The sequence below is a fragment of the Pteronotus mesoamericanus genome, unplaced genomic scaffold (assembly GCF_021234165.1).
Source record: "Pteronotus mesoamericanus isolate MK-2021 breed Mesoamerican mustached bat unplaced genomic scaffold, CSHL_Meso_final contig_74, whole genome shotgun sequence".
Lineage (NCBI taxonomy): Eukaryota > Metazoa > Chordata > Mammalia > Chiroptera > Mormoopidae > Pteronotus > Pteronotus mesoamericanus.
In genome coordinates, this window is record NW_026555247.1 from 13,134,130 (window position 1) to 13,148,035 (window position 13,906).

The following is a 13,906-nucleotide window of genomic DNA, read 5'->3' on the forward strand; positions in this document are numbered from 1 at the left end:
GTAAACCTACTGGGCTATTTAGAGATTAGCCACGATAGGCTGGAAGAGCTGTGGGAGGCGATGGTGTTCCCGCGGCCCAGAGGCCGAGTGGGAACTAGAACAGTGGACAGTGTAAAGACTGCCCAGCGGAGCTGCGACCTTGCTCAGACAACCATCTGGTGGGTCTGGCGCCCTAGAGGAGAAAGAGCTGTTACCCTAGGAAACAGAAAGAGAAGATAAACACCTTAACTTCTTTCCTTCCCCCACCCTCAGATATTCCACAAATGCCTCCCATTGGCCACTTCTCCCTCCAATACAAATCAGAAGGAAAACAGATATCTTTGATTTTTTTTTTTCACTTGTAAAATAAGCATTGTAATCCAGGGTTGTTGTGAACATTAAATTATGCATTTACAGCACTGAGCAGATTGCTTGCTATCTTATAAAGGTGTTAATAAATATTAGGGTTTATTTTTTTTCCAGAATTTTATTTATTTACAGTTTAGAGAGAAAGGGAGAGAAACATCAATGTGCTTAAGATAATAAATTGCTTGCCTCACATGCCCCCAACCTTGTGGGGGGAACCTTGGCTACAACCCAGGCATGTGCCCTGACTGGGAATCAAAACTGCAACCTTTTGGTTCACAGGCCACCGACACTCAATCCACTGAGTCACACCAGTCAGGACAAATGTTAAGTATTTTTATGATAGATTTTAAGTCCATGTATTACTTAAAATCTCAATCTAATCTTCATTGTATCTTGGCTTCTGTTTATCCCCTTCTAAGCTATGACCACACATGCCAAAAGTGGTCTTCGTCCTTCCTTTTTATAGCAAATATGACTTCTTCAATTCCAAAATCCTTATCAAGAGTATTGAAAATTTCTTGGGTCCCTGATATTTAGAATTTCTATTTAAACTTGAGAAATAATTTAAAAACAAATAGGTAGGTAGAACTTGCTTATAGCTACACAGCTTCTTATGATAGTCCATGTCTGAGACTTTAAACATGTATCTTATTCAATCTTTACCATGACCTATTTCATATGCGATATAAGGATTATTGTTAACCATTTAGGAGATGAGAAGGCAAGTGAGCAGAGGTAAAATAACCTGATCAGAGTCACAATCTAACCAGAACTGGTGTTGAAATCCAGGTTTGCCCAAATCCAAGGCCTATATTTTGATCACCATGGTACATATTATCTCCCGCTACATTGACCCATTATTGCATTTTCAATTTTCATATGCTAAATTATCCCAGGAATTTAGTTTTAATTAAAAATGTTTTACAATCCAATTATTTTCACTGATGCCTTCAAATATCTATTAAACACTTAGTAAGTGGCAGGTACTCTTCTGAACACTGGAATTTATAACCTATCTGGGGAGAGAGACAATAAACTGGTATGGTATTCATTTTCTCCTGCTAAGTAGCAAATTGCCACTAAATTAGCAACTCAAAACAACACCCATTTATTATCTCATAGCTTGTCTGCATCAAAAGTCCAAACACAGTTTAAATGGGTCTTCCGATTAGGGAGGGTCTTACAAGGCTGCAATCAAGGTATGGACCAGGTCTGGCTCTCATCTGAGGCTCAAGGCTCTTCCAAGTCCATGTGGTTGTTAGCATTTCTCTATATTTTTATATATCTTTATACAGCTGTATCTTGCAGATATAGTATTGTACACCTGCTAGAAGTCACCTGTAGTTACTTGCCACGTGGCTCTTTCATGGGGGGCCTCTCAGTTTGCTTCTTCAAAGCCAGTAAAAAGAAAGTCTCTAGAGCAAGTCTAATAGCAAAATGGAGTCGTTCATAATGTACCCTAATCATAGGGTTGACATCTCATCACCTTTGCAATATAATGGAAGCTAATTCTAAGTTAGCTTCCATCATTTTTGCCCTATTCTATTGGATAGAAGTAAGTCAGAGGCCCTGGCTATACCCAAAGGGAGAAAATTAAACAAGAACATAAATACTATGTGATCGGGATGAGAGGAGCCATGTTAAAGTCTGTCTGCCACACGTGTTAATAAGCATACAGGCATAGTACCAGATAAAAATGAGTACTCAACAGAGGATCAAAATAGCGTGTTATAATTGAGTGCGACGTAGTGTCTCTTGATGGAATGGTCACAGAAGGCTTCTTTGAGGACGTGGCACCTAAACTGAGATCTCAGTAACAAAAGGAAGCCAGATGATCTGGTTGTATTTACAGTGAGAGTGGCTGGAGAGCTGTGAATGACAGGGAAAGTGATATGAAATGAAGTCAGACTGGTAAGCGAAGGCTGGGTCATGTAAGGATTAACAAATGAATATATTTCTTTCTCCATGCTATTATTAGAAGGTTTTAAATAGTGAGGGGGTGTGATGTGGAGATATAGATAGATATGTATATCTATCTATATCTATATGTATCTGTTATTCCAATTGTAATAAAAATAGATCATAGGGATTCAATAATAGAAACCCATAGAGACCCATAGAAGGCTACTGTAATAGTCTGAGGGTTAAACAATGGGAGCTTGGACTGGAGTGGAGAGAGGTAGACAGGCCTGAGAAATGGTTAACATCAGTAAGACCTGCTGATATATTAGTTAAGGGATATGAGGAATAGGAAAATCCAAGGAAAACTCCTTGTTCCTTGTTGTTACTACCTTAATAAAGACAATCTTGTACAATCCTGCTTTTCTTTGAGAATAAATTTCAGTTTATTTCCAAATAACCCCTTTTTTCTGTTAGTGACTATGGCACATAATTCTTTCATCCCATTTCTTATAATGTCTCTTCATCAAGGAGCATCTTCAGATTCCACTGACCAACAGCCAGTCTGACTGTTAGGCAACTCTCACACAAGAACAGGTGTTACGTCCAGTTATGTCTAGGATACTTATACATTTTGCTTTTAAATTGAGAAAATGTATAAAATAAAAATTTCAATCCAGGGTGGGAGATTGAGTAACTTCTCTTCATAATGATTTCTTATTTAACTAGTTATTTTAGTTCATCACCTTAAAGTGAGTCCAAGGACTGTGTACAGGAAGATGAAGAAACAGCTTTATTAATTTGTTTTGTGGTTTAATAAAAATATGGCTTATTTTTTAGACTCCCACCATCATTTTAAAATGTATGCATTAGCTATAATCTTGCTCTGCTTCTACATGGAATGGGGGCAGTTCCCAAGAGCTTTATGCCTATTCTTAGATGAATAGAACGTTAAGTCACAAAGTCACAAAATGCAGTTCCAATTTAGAAATCAAAATGTCAAGAAAAAAGAGTACTTATAAAGTAAACAGGAACTCTTCAATATTGACTCAAAGACAAGTCTTCTCCCCTTTCCCAGCTAAGGCTCCTGTAGTTGGTGACTCCTAGACACAGGGGGTGCTGTCAGCTTCTGCTCTCATCCTTCATCCATCTCTCTATAGGAGGGTTTATGCACCCCCAAGTAGAAGAAGGGAGGAGAGATGAGAACTTGGACTTGGCTGGGTGGCTTCAACCTCCTGCCCTGGCAGAGCTTCTCTTATAAGCGCTTTCAAGAGCCATCCTGGGGTCCCTGCCTTTCTCCCAGGGCCTCCAGCCCAGCTCCCTCTCCACGTGGGCCATGTGTTGCCCACAAGAAACATGTGGGCATCCTCTAGCAGGACAAATGTGAAGCATATCAACATAGCAGTCCTGGCTACCCCACCAAGCAGTTAGCTCCTCCTGGACCTCCTTGTGTCCCAGGCTAAAGTCAGACCCCAGGAGTGGCCTTAAAATAGCAGAACAAAGACTTAAATTAAGTATAAATCACCTTTATTATTTGTCTAAAAGCTTTGTCACTGCTATTAGTAATACAGAATAACAAGAAAGGTAAATATGTTGATGTAAATAAGGCTATAAGCATCCAAACTAAATTAGTTTGGAAATGTTTATCTTCTTTTTCTCTTATCTATATGTAGTACTATACTTATATAATATTGACTCACATATATAATATTGATATATAAGATTTATCTAGTATACATACATATATGTATATACACCACTTAAGTACATCCAGGCTGGGAATCTGGGAATTCTTTCTGTTAACACAATCTCACTCATCCACAGTCTATTTGCATCAGAGAGTGGGACTACATAATTAAAGCTTTGAGATAACTGGTAGGATCTTGTCTTCAGCCTAAGGGCAACTACATCCCTTGTTTTGCCAGCATTGCCTATTGGAAGCAGAACTCTCAGATTAAAGGGAAGAACACACCCCTGGCTCTTCAAACATCAAAATGAGCATTGAAGTGCTTTTTCAGTCAGTATTTTTTAAAAATTTGAGGAATTTGGATTTGTTTTTTTCTCTCTGTGGTTTCGAAAAATACATATTACATAGATATTTTGATAAAGCCAATGAAAACATGTTTAGCCAATAGAATATAAACCTCACTAACTGGGACATTTATAGACAGAGAAGTGAGAGTGCCAACCACCCCGCTTTTACCATTTCACAACTGTCTGTATTTTTCAGAGCTTGTCTGCACTTGCTAGTTACATTTCAGGGGATGATCCATCTCTTCGTCTGTTCACTTTTCATTCTGCTTTAAGAAAAAAAAAATCAGAATCCTAGTTGTACTACTTGTAGATAATGTACAAAATCATTTGCTTCTTTTTCCCAAGTTTGTATAAATCATAAATATCTCCAAATAGGGAAGAGAATAGCCAGTGTCATGAATAGAACTCCAAAGGGACTATAAATTAACACTGACCCTAAGGTCTACTTATCACCTTCTAACTTTTTTAGTGATCATGCTCATTTGGATTTGCTCTTTCCGGTGTGAGGGAACATACTGCAAATCTTCAGAGCTTAGAGTTTAGATTATGAAGTTCTCTCGTGGAAGAGGAAAGCATTTATCTCATCAGCCATGTTGAGTACTACTGCACAAATATCTTTTCTTTATTTGTATGAAGTCCCCAAAGGTTGCAAACAATATTTTTATTAAAAATTTTAAGAGAAATCACCCTTGATTTCATTCATTCATTCATTCTTTCTTTCTTTAATCCAACACAGGTTCTGGAATACTTACATGTATAGGCACTTGGTGAGAGGTTGAAGATGCAGCGTTAAACAAGACAGTCTTGTTCCCATGGAGCTGACCATGCATTAGATTCACTCATTCCATTGTCTTTCTGAGCACCCACCGAATGTCAGAGACAATGTTCTAAGTGCTGGGACCCAGCAGGGAACTAGGTAGAAAGTAAACAATTAAAAAAATGTAATTCAGAAGTCTATATAAGGAAAATGAAACAGAGAAAGTTAATATAGAGTGAAGGCAGGTGCCATTTTTATTAGAGTGATCACAGAAGTGATGTTGGCCAAAGAGCTGATTGATTAAAACTGTAAGTCCATCAGACATCTTTAGAGAGAGCATCCCAGGAAGAGGGAACACAAAACATAAGGTCTTGTACAAAGTAGAACCATGGACTGTTTCCTTTAAAATTTGACTACACGTTTAAGCTCATAAAATAGTTTCTAACTTTGCTATGTTTAAATGTAAAACAACTTGCCATTAGATACATTATACTCAGTCAACACTAACATGTTTTGTACATCAGGTTTGAAGTTTGTAGCTTTACACCTCATGCCTTTCTCTGCTTGTTTATGTATTTGCTTAGATATATATCTGTCATGCCCAAAACCCTACCAGAAATGAGAATAATTCAAACATTAGTAATCTATAATTTTTTTTGCAGTGGGGAGAAATCTCATAGTGTCCTGTGTCCTTTTCTGATCTGAATGTTTGCTCTGTAGATTGGATGCTCAGTTATCATACTGGGCCTACCTTTCACCAGCATCCCGAGCATTTTTTCCCACCCTGGTTGGATCTCCTGATTTTTGATCCCATGTCATTATCTCTCTTAGTTAGAGTAGTTCTCATTTTAATGAGCCATTGAATATCTGAAAATGTCTAAATCCTATCCTTATATTAAATTGACAATTTGGCGAGGAACGGAATTCTAGGTTTATAGTCATCTCCAAGTATTTCAAATGCATTTCACCTTTATTTTCTAGCTTTCAGGACTGCTGAGAAGTTTTATGCCATTCACATTTAAGAACAAGGTAATGAAAAGCTGAGTAGAAGTTTAGTGAGCATGGAGAGGACTTAATTGTCTTTGATATAGGGTTTGAGTGTTTCTAATTTCAGTGTCTCAGTATCTGTAAATCTTTGGTGGGGTGGATGAGGTTAGTAAGCTTTTATCCAAAGAGAAATCTTCCATTTTTCTACCTTGGAGAAACAATCTTGGCAGTCAACATCACTGAGCTAATGGAGGGAAGGAGTCAGGGTCTTACTATTCAGAATGTAGATATTATTTAACCTCCATTTCAGCATGGGGGTGACTGTGAGTCCAGAGTCTCTCAAGTTGAACCTCTCCAGAGAGTAGCCTTCTAATCTTCTTGGCTAAAAGAGGGGCATCTAACAGCTGTGCAGAATTTGGAAGAAGGAGCTTTAACTACTTCCACATACTTTTATCCTTGTTTTCCTCTCCATCTGAATCTGTCTCTAATTCTTGACATCTCTGGTTCCAACTTTCAAAGGTCTACTGATTCAAATACCCCTATATAGCTGATGTCTACAACTCAAAACATAGTTGCAAAGGTCTGTTTATTCTCTATTCTTACTCTTGTACACCTACAGTTTTAATCCCATTAGGTTGATTAAACAGCTGCTTTAATCATTTGGGTTTGATTTGGGGTATATTTAACCTGCAGTCTCTAACTAGAAACTCTTCTCAATTCTCTGCCCCCACAATTCAATTTCTTTCCGCAAAGAATTTCTTGTATATAGATTTTTCTTCATCTCATCTCATTTTATTACTGTGCAAATAAAGTGAAAGTCATAAAAAGAAAAGTGATGATACTAAAGATAATAGGCCTAGGTTTCATAAACTTAATACATTTGAGATAGAGATGGAAATTGCTAGGCCAGAAGCTGTATCACTTTAGGTTCAATTTGATGTTTATTGAATTTAAGCCAGTTGAATATTTGTTATAAGGTACCACAGTTATAAGGTCCAAGAATAGACTAAAATAATATATTTTGAATGTTGAGAATACATTACGAAAAATGGTATTCCATAGGTGAAGTAAAATTAAAAATTTTACAGTGGAACTCTATAACATATAAGCCCATCACTAAGCTTCAGGGATTTGAATTTCAGAAAGTTCCAATAATGTAAGTATAGAACTATAGAATGTCCCAGACAATTTTTAGGTCACCACCCTACATTTAAGAGAGATAAGAAAAAAGTAGTTACTCAACTAGAAAGGTTATAAGCTATTTTAGTAACTCCAGAGTTCTCTGATATTCTCTGGAACTCTTGACCTATGTACTTTTTTTTCAACTATACTATGGCTCCTCTATATCAAAACTTGTTTTTATTTTCAAAAAGTTATTATTCATGTTATACCTTGCTGGAAGTATAAATCAATATTTTATCTCTTTCCTTTTAAAAGTAAATACATGTGTTTGAGCAGATAGAAAATAGTTGAGGGAACAAGAAATCAATGTGATATAATAAAGAGAATTAAATATTAAAGATTGAACACAAATATGTATTCTCTTTGCTAAAATCCCACTAAAAAACAAAATTTCAAACAGCAGTCTTGAAAGTCAGAAGGTAATGGTGCAATATATGTAAAATTTTAACAGAAATTTCTAATTTTCAATTCTATATATAGTTGTAATATTAGTTTTGAAAGCAAAAAAATTTTTTCATATATGTCAAATCTCAATAAGTATTTGTAATGCACTCCTCAGAAGTTGCTCTCAAACCAAAGGAATAAATAAAGAAGGCAAAAGTCATGGGCCTGGGGAACAAGAGATTCAACAAAGGAAAAAGGGGCAAAAAATTCTAAGAGGGAGAGGGAAGGGGTGTCCTGAAACTAATCTGATAAAAAGAACAGCCAGATTAAATTGGAGCTGAGAGAGAACAAAAGACAGTGTCAAATAAACAAATTTTAAAAAACCCTGAGTGAATGATTACCTAAGTATTCAGAGTTTTGAGAAAATATTAGAAAGACTTAATGGAAAGTACACTGAAATCTAAGCAAAAAGACCATTGTTAACTAACTCCAAAGGAAATGAAAAATTACATTAAAAAAGATGCGAGCATAGTACACACTGTGGTTCAGGTTGAATATTAGAATAATGTAAGCACTGAATTTTCATCTTACCAAACACTATGCGATAAAGAATTGGGAGGGTGAATTGGGAGAGAAATGTCTGTGTAAAACAGGGATTTTACATTTATTGGTTTAAAAACAGCTAAATGATAGTCTTATCTTCCATAGGAGGAATTTACTAGATTATCTCTCAATTTTTAAATTGAAGAGTATATGTAAAGCAAAGTGAAAGCAGGTTGCTTTTGGTAAGCCAGAATCAGGGATGAGTGGGGATTAGGCATGAGACTGCTAATTTTTCTCATAAACACTCTGTTATATTATTTGAAATTTATTTAAAACATATTGATGATTAATTTTTAAATGAATAGGTGCCAGAAGTTGAGACTCTTGGATTTAAATCTTTGCTCTGGTCTGGTTACCAAGTCCCCTGAACTGTACTCCCAAAACTTCAGGGCAGATTTTAGGGTTAAGATAAGAAACCTCCAAATATTTCCTCCAGTATACACCCTGGCACTCAAGCATGTTTTGAGCATATTTCCTAAACCTTAGAAGCCCCAGACACTTGACAAGACCCAGCATGACCATATCTCCTCCCCATACCAAAGGTCTAAAGAGTCATGCTCAGCCAGACTCCTGTTCCCCGCAGGCTCCCTGTTAAATGTACCCTGCAGAGGTTGAGGCACAGTCAGTCCCACAGTGGCCCATAATCTCTAAGAGATTCCCCACACAAAAGGGGAATTTTCCAAAGCATCCATGGATTTTCTAGGATTTTAGAGACTTTTAAGTTTCAATATGAGCTCTTGAGATAATGGTGAATGGCCAATAGAAGGGATGGCTGAATATGCCTGAAGGGAGGAAGATGAGAGGTTATGCTCCCCTATGGCATGGTGTGCCTATTGGGATAAGGGAATGAGAGTATGATTTTATCTCAACTCAGTTTGTCTCTAAATATCTAACAAATGTTTTTATACAAGAATTTTAAAACCTTTTTATTCACACTTTAAAAGACTGAATCTAATTTTTTAACCGTTCTTAATTTAGTACTTTTGGAAATTTGTATATAAATAAAATAGAAATAGAAGCATGTTTGAAGCAAGTGCTGTTGGGTACTGCGTTTTAGCACAGGTCTCTGTTTTTCTGTGTCTCATCACAGTTGCTATTTGCAAAGCAAACCATATCTCAAGTTTCTCTGAAAAACAGATCCACATTCTTCTCTTATCAGGAGCTGGTCCCCTACATTCAAGCTAATGTTCAACTAAAGCAATTCATACTTGTTTTACTTGACATGCTTTCCTTTGTCTGAGAAAAGAATGTACGCATTTTATTCAACTACATGTAGATGTTTTCTATTTATAAACACATGTAATTTTAGGCTGTTTCAAGCTGATGTAAGTTACAGATGGATATTGCAACCACATGTATGCCACCTTATAGTTTTAAAGTCAGTAAACTCCTATAGAGATAAGTTAGCAAAAATAAATAACCTATATAAATATCAATTTATTGTATATCTAAATATAACGAGTTCTAAAGTTAAAAGAAGTAGTTGAATCTTTTATTCTCATTAGCACAAGGCTGGACAAGATTTCAAATTAAAAGTGTATAGTCCCTACTATTTCAATGGAGGTGATCATCACTCCTTTTTCAACTTGTTACTGGGTTTTTAATAGCCTAAAATTTTGATGTGAATCTTTGATTGTAACAGCCTTCAAGAAGTTTTGTAGTTTAGATTTCAGACTGCTATTCCCAGTCAGTCAAAAGTAGAGTCCTGAGCCAAAATACCACTGTGTGGAGAGTTCTGATCTAGTTTTTAATACTCCATTACCAAAAAATAAATATGGTTTTGTGTTGAGGCACAATATAAGTAGAGGAGAATGTACCAACCTTAGTTGTACAGCTTAATGAATTTTGGCATGTGTATACGAGGTCTGTCTGGAAAAAGTCTAGCCATTGTTAATATAATGAGAACAGTTTGTGCAAAATTGATGTACCCTGGCAGCCGAGGAGAGTGAATTGGAATGCGCATGTGTAAACAATGACGACTTCACTGTAGTCATTGGGAGAAGTAGGCACTCTCGAGTGAGCACGTGTACTTTGTGCTCAGCATTCAAAATGACTAAGCAAGTAGAACAACGAATCTGCATCAAATTTTGCATTGAGCTTGAACATTCCTCCACAGAATCTATTCGGATGATTCAGAAGGCCACAGCTATGGGCAACTAGTGATTGGCAGCTTCATCATGACAATGCACCTGCTCATGCATCACATCTCTTGCAGAGTATTTTGGCCAAACATCAAATGACCCAGGTGATTCAGCCCCGCTAAAGCCCAGATTTGTCCCTGCTACTTCTGGCTCCTCCCAAAACTAAAATCACCTTTGAAAGGGAAGAGATTTCAGACCACCAATGAGATTCAGGAAAAATACAACAGGGCAGCTGATGGCCATTGGGAGAACTATGTAAGGTCTGAAAGTGTTTGCTTTGTAGGGGACTGAGACATCATTGTCCTATGTACAATGTTTCTTTTATTGTGCATCTTCAGTAAATGTTTCTACTTTTTATAGAATAAGGCTGGATACTGTCTGGACAGACTTCGTATGCCCAGGTAGCCAACATACAACTCAAGGCTTAGAACACATCTATTACTCTAGAAAATATCTTCATGCCCCTTTCCAATTCAATAGCTATCCCTTGCTACAGATGTAACTGCTTTTCTGATTTCTATTATCATAAATTAGTTTTGCATAGTTCTTACATGAACTTGACAAATAAAAGTGTAAAGCCTATGCTCTTTGGTGTCTGGCTTCTTTTGATCAATATGTTTCGAGATTAGGTCTGGAGTTTGGAAAAATGGAAGTAAAAATGGTCTTCACAGATGGCATAATTATGTGTATGAAACTCTAAAGGCATCAGGAAAAACATGCTTCTAATTACTAAGAAATTTAGTAAGGTCAAGGGCTATAGATAGAGTCACTATATAAAAGTCATTGCATCTCTTACTATACCTTTTGCACAACTTTGTGGTAGAATGAGGAGGCAATTATTTGTTGGGATGAACAAATATAGAGCCAGGAACATACACAAAGATAACCCCTAGGCAAACATGACAAATATGTTGAAAAATATCCTCAAACCTAGTAAACAATCAAAATATTTTTAAAAGAAATTATAAGGCAATGCATAGAAGGCTAAGCTCTTATGCTCATCATTTTACTTTATATGTATACTCTTATTTCTGTGTGTATGTAATTTTTAAAAATCATGTTACAAAGTATTTTATAGAGTATGACCAACTAGAAATGAAACTTTGTGTTTCCATTCTCTACTTATAAAAATAAGATTCTATTATGACTAAAGAATTAAATGAAAACATTCAAATTGTCTTAAAAAAGCAACTACCTCTGCATATTTGAGGGGGGTGTGCGTTCATGTGTGCAATCATGTGTGCACGCATGCACTGTTCTGTCTTTAGAAAGTATTAACACTCACTAAGGATAACTAGTCATATAACATGAAGGCAAGCCCTAAACAGATGTAATCAGTTAAGTAAACTTTAAAGGTTGATTGTAAACTATGTACAAAACAATTGCCAGACAATTGTCTTTTCTACAACTAACTAAATGAATATAGGAGATGCTTGTAGAATATAGGAGGTACTTGTAGACATGTTTATTTTGAGATTTCCTTGTGCTAGGCGCTGTACTAAGGACCTCACATGCTTTATCTCATTTAATCTCCATGAAAGGAGAAACAGGTATTATTTTCCCCAATATATAGATGAGAAATTGAGGCTCATAGAATTTAGATAACTCCCGAAAGGTTACACAATAGGTAAGAAAAGAAATAAAGATTCAGATTAATAGCTCACTTCCAGGTACTGACTCTCCTTTGCTGTTTTTCTATATTTAAGTCAGCATTCTCTATTTCCTTTTTGATCATCTCCTAGTGGCAGGAGTAGATTGTTATATTTAAGCAATTTTCTTGTGTCTAAATTACATGGAAATACTTAAACCATGTAAGAGCAACATGATATGAAGACTAAATTCTAATTTAAAAAGGTATAATAACTGAAATAAAAATTTGGCACAGTCCAACAAAATAATTTTGTTTTTACATGTTAGCAAATATTAACTTCCCATGCTGGTCACTTCCATATGGGATTTTCATTGATATATCACAGCAACTTCATGCTAAAAACATTTCTATAATTTTACAAATGAGCATACTTGGGCTCAGAGGTGAAATGATTCTTACTCAAAATCATAAAAGTTGTCTCTAATTGGACAGTTACAGAACTACAAATTGAAGATATGAATTGAGTTCACAGAAAGAAAAATGCAAAGGACCAATAAAAATGTCGAATCTCAATTTCATTAAAAGCAAAGAGATTAACATTTAAATCACAAATGCAAACTTTACACTCATCAAGTTGGCAAATATAAAGAATTCAAACTTTTTTTTCTTCCTTCATGGACGTTGAAACATTTATTGTTGTCTACAAGGTCACTATACATGTGAAATCATTCTACTTCACTTTTACCATTCCAGATGTGACCATTTCTTTTTTTAAAATTTTTTGTCTTATTTTTTCCCATTAACTTTTTGATGATGAAAAGAAAGTACAGGTAAAAGCATTCTCTTTCATTCTTAATAAGAGTCTGAATTACTGAAACAGAACTACTTTGGGTTCTATTCCTCTGGGGTTCTATTGCCCACCTCCAAAAAAACCATGACTCTCAATGCCAGAGTCTTATTAAAGGAGTTATTTACTCAACAGTTATAAAGGTTTAGAATAATGGTGGAATTCTGCCATTAAATCCCATGCCCTTTAGAAATAAACAAACGAACGAACAAAAATACCCACAAACACACAGTTGTACCTCCCCTTGCCAGACCAGGCCAGTCAGGGATGCTGTGTCTCAGGAAAAAGAAATAGAAGTCTACAGCTTAGTTGGGCAGATTCCCATCTGTATTCTGGCTTCTTCCAGTTGTCCATGTTTGGCTAGGCGCCTGCTCTTAACCCAGAACTGCGTGGCTGCTCCTCATGGTGGGCTGGTGGGAGTCCTTCTGCCTCCTTTCAAACTGCGTGGCCAGGACCACCTTCTCCACTCCCAAGCCACATGGTTAAGAGCGTATGAGAGAGAGAAAGAGTGTGTGTGTGTCTCATGACTCTCCTTCTAATCCCCCTGGTCCAGAGCGCCAGCATGGTTGCCATGTGCTTGGGTTTAAATCCTAGAGTGGATCTTCCTCCATAAACCCATTTCCAACTCCTCCCACATTGGGTTACATCTGCCCTTCCCAGTATCTCCTGCAGTTCTCAGCTGCCATTGTTAGTCTAGGCAGACATGGCCCCATAATAGTAGGAGCCACCTCCAAGCCTCTCTTGCAGGTGCAGCAAGCCCCTCTGGCTATATCACAAGTTAAAGTCAAGTCGTCTCCCTGGCGCCAGGGCAGCAAGCACAGCTATTAGCATTACTAAAACACTGGCCCAGTTCTTTAGATATACAAAGTAACTCTCAGCGGCTTTGCTCAGCTTCCCTTTCCCCCAAGCCATGTTAGTGGGGGATTTCCCCATTTTGGGGGACCTTGATATTCCTTGTTACATTACAACTTTTTGGAAAGTCTTCAATTACTATCTAGTGAATTTAATAAGTCTTTTACGTTTTGATTGGGAAATCTTGCTTAAAAACCAATTCATCATAAACACATTCTGTATATTTGTACTGGGATTTTTATTGTATCATCTGTTGCAAAAACACATACATACATACTTAA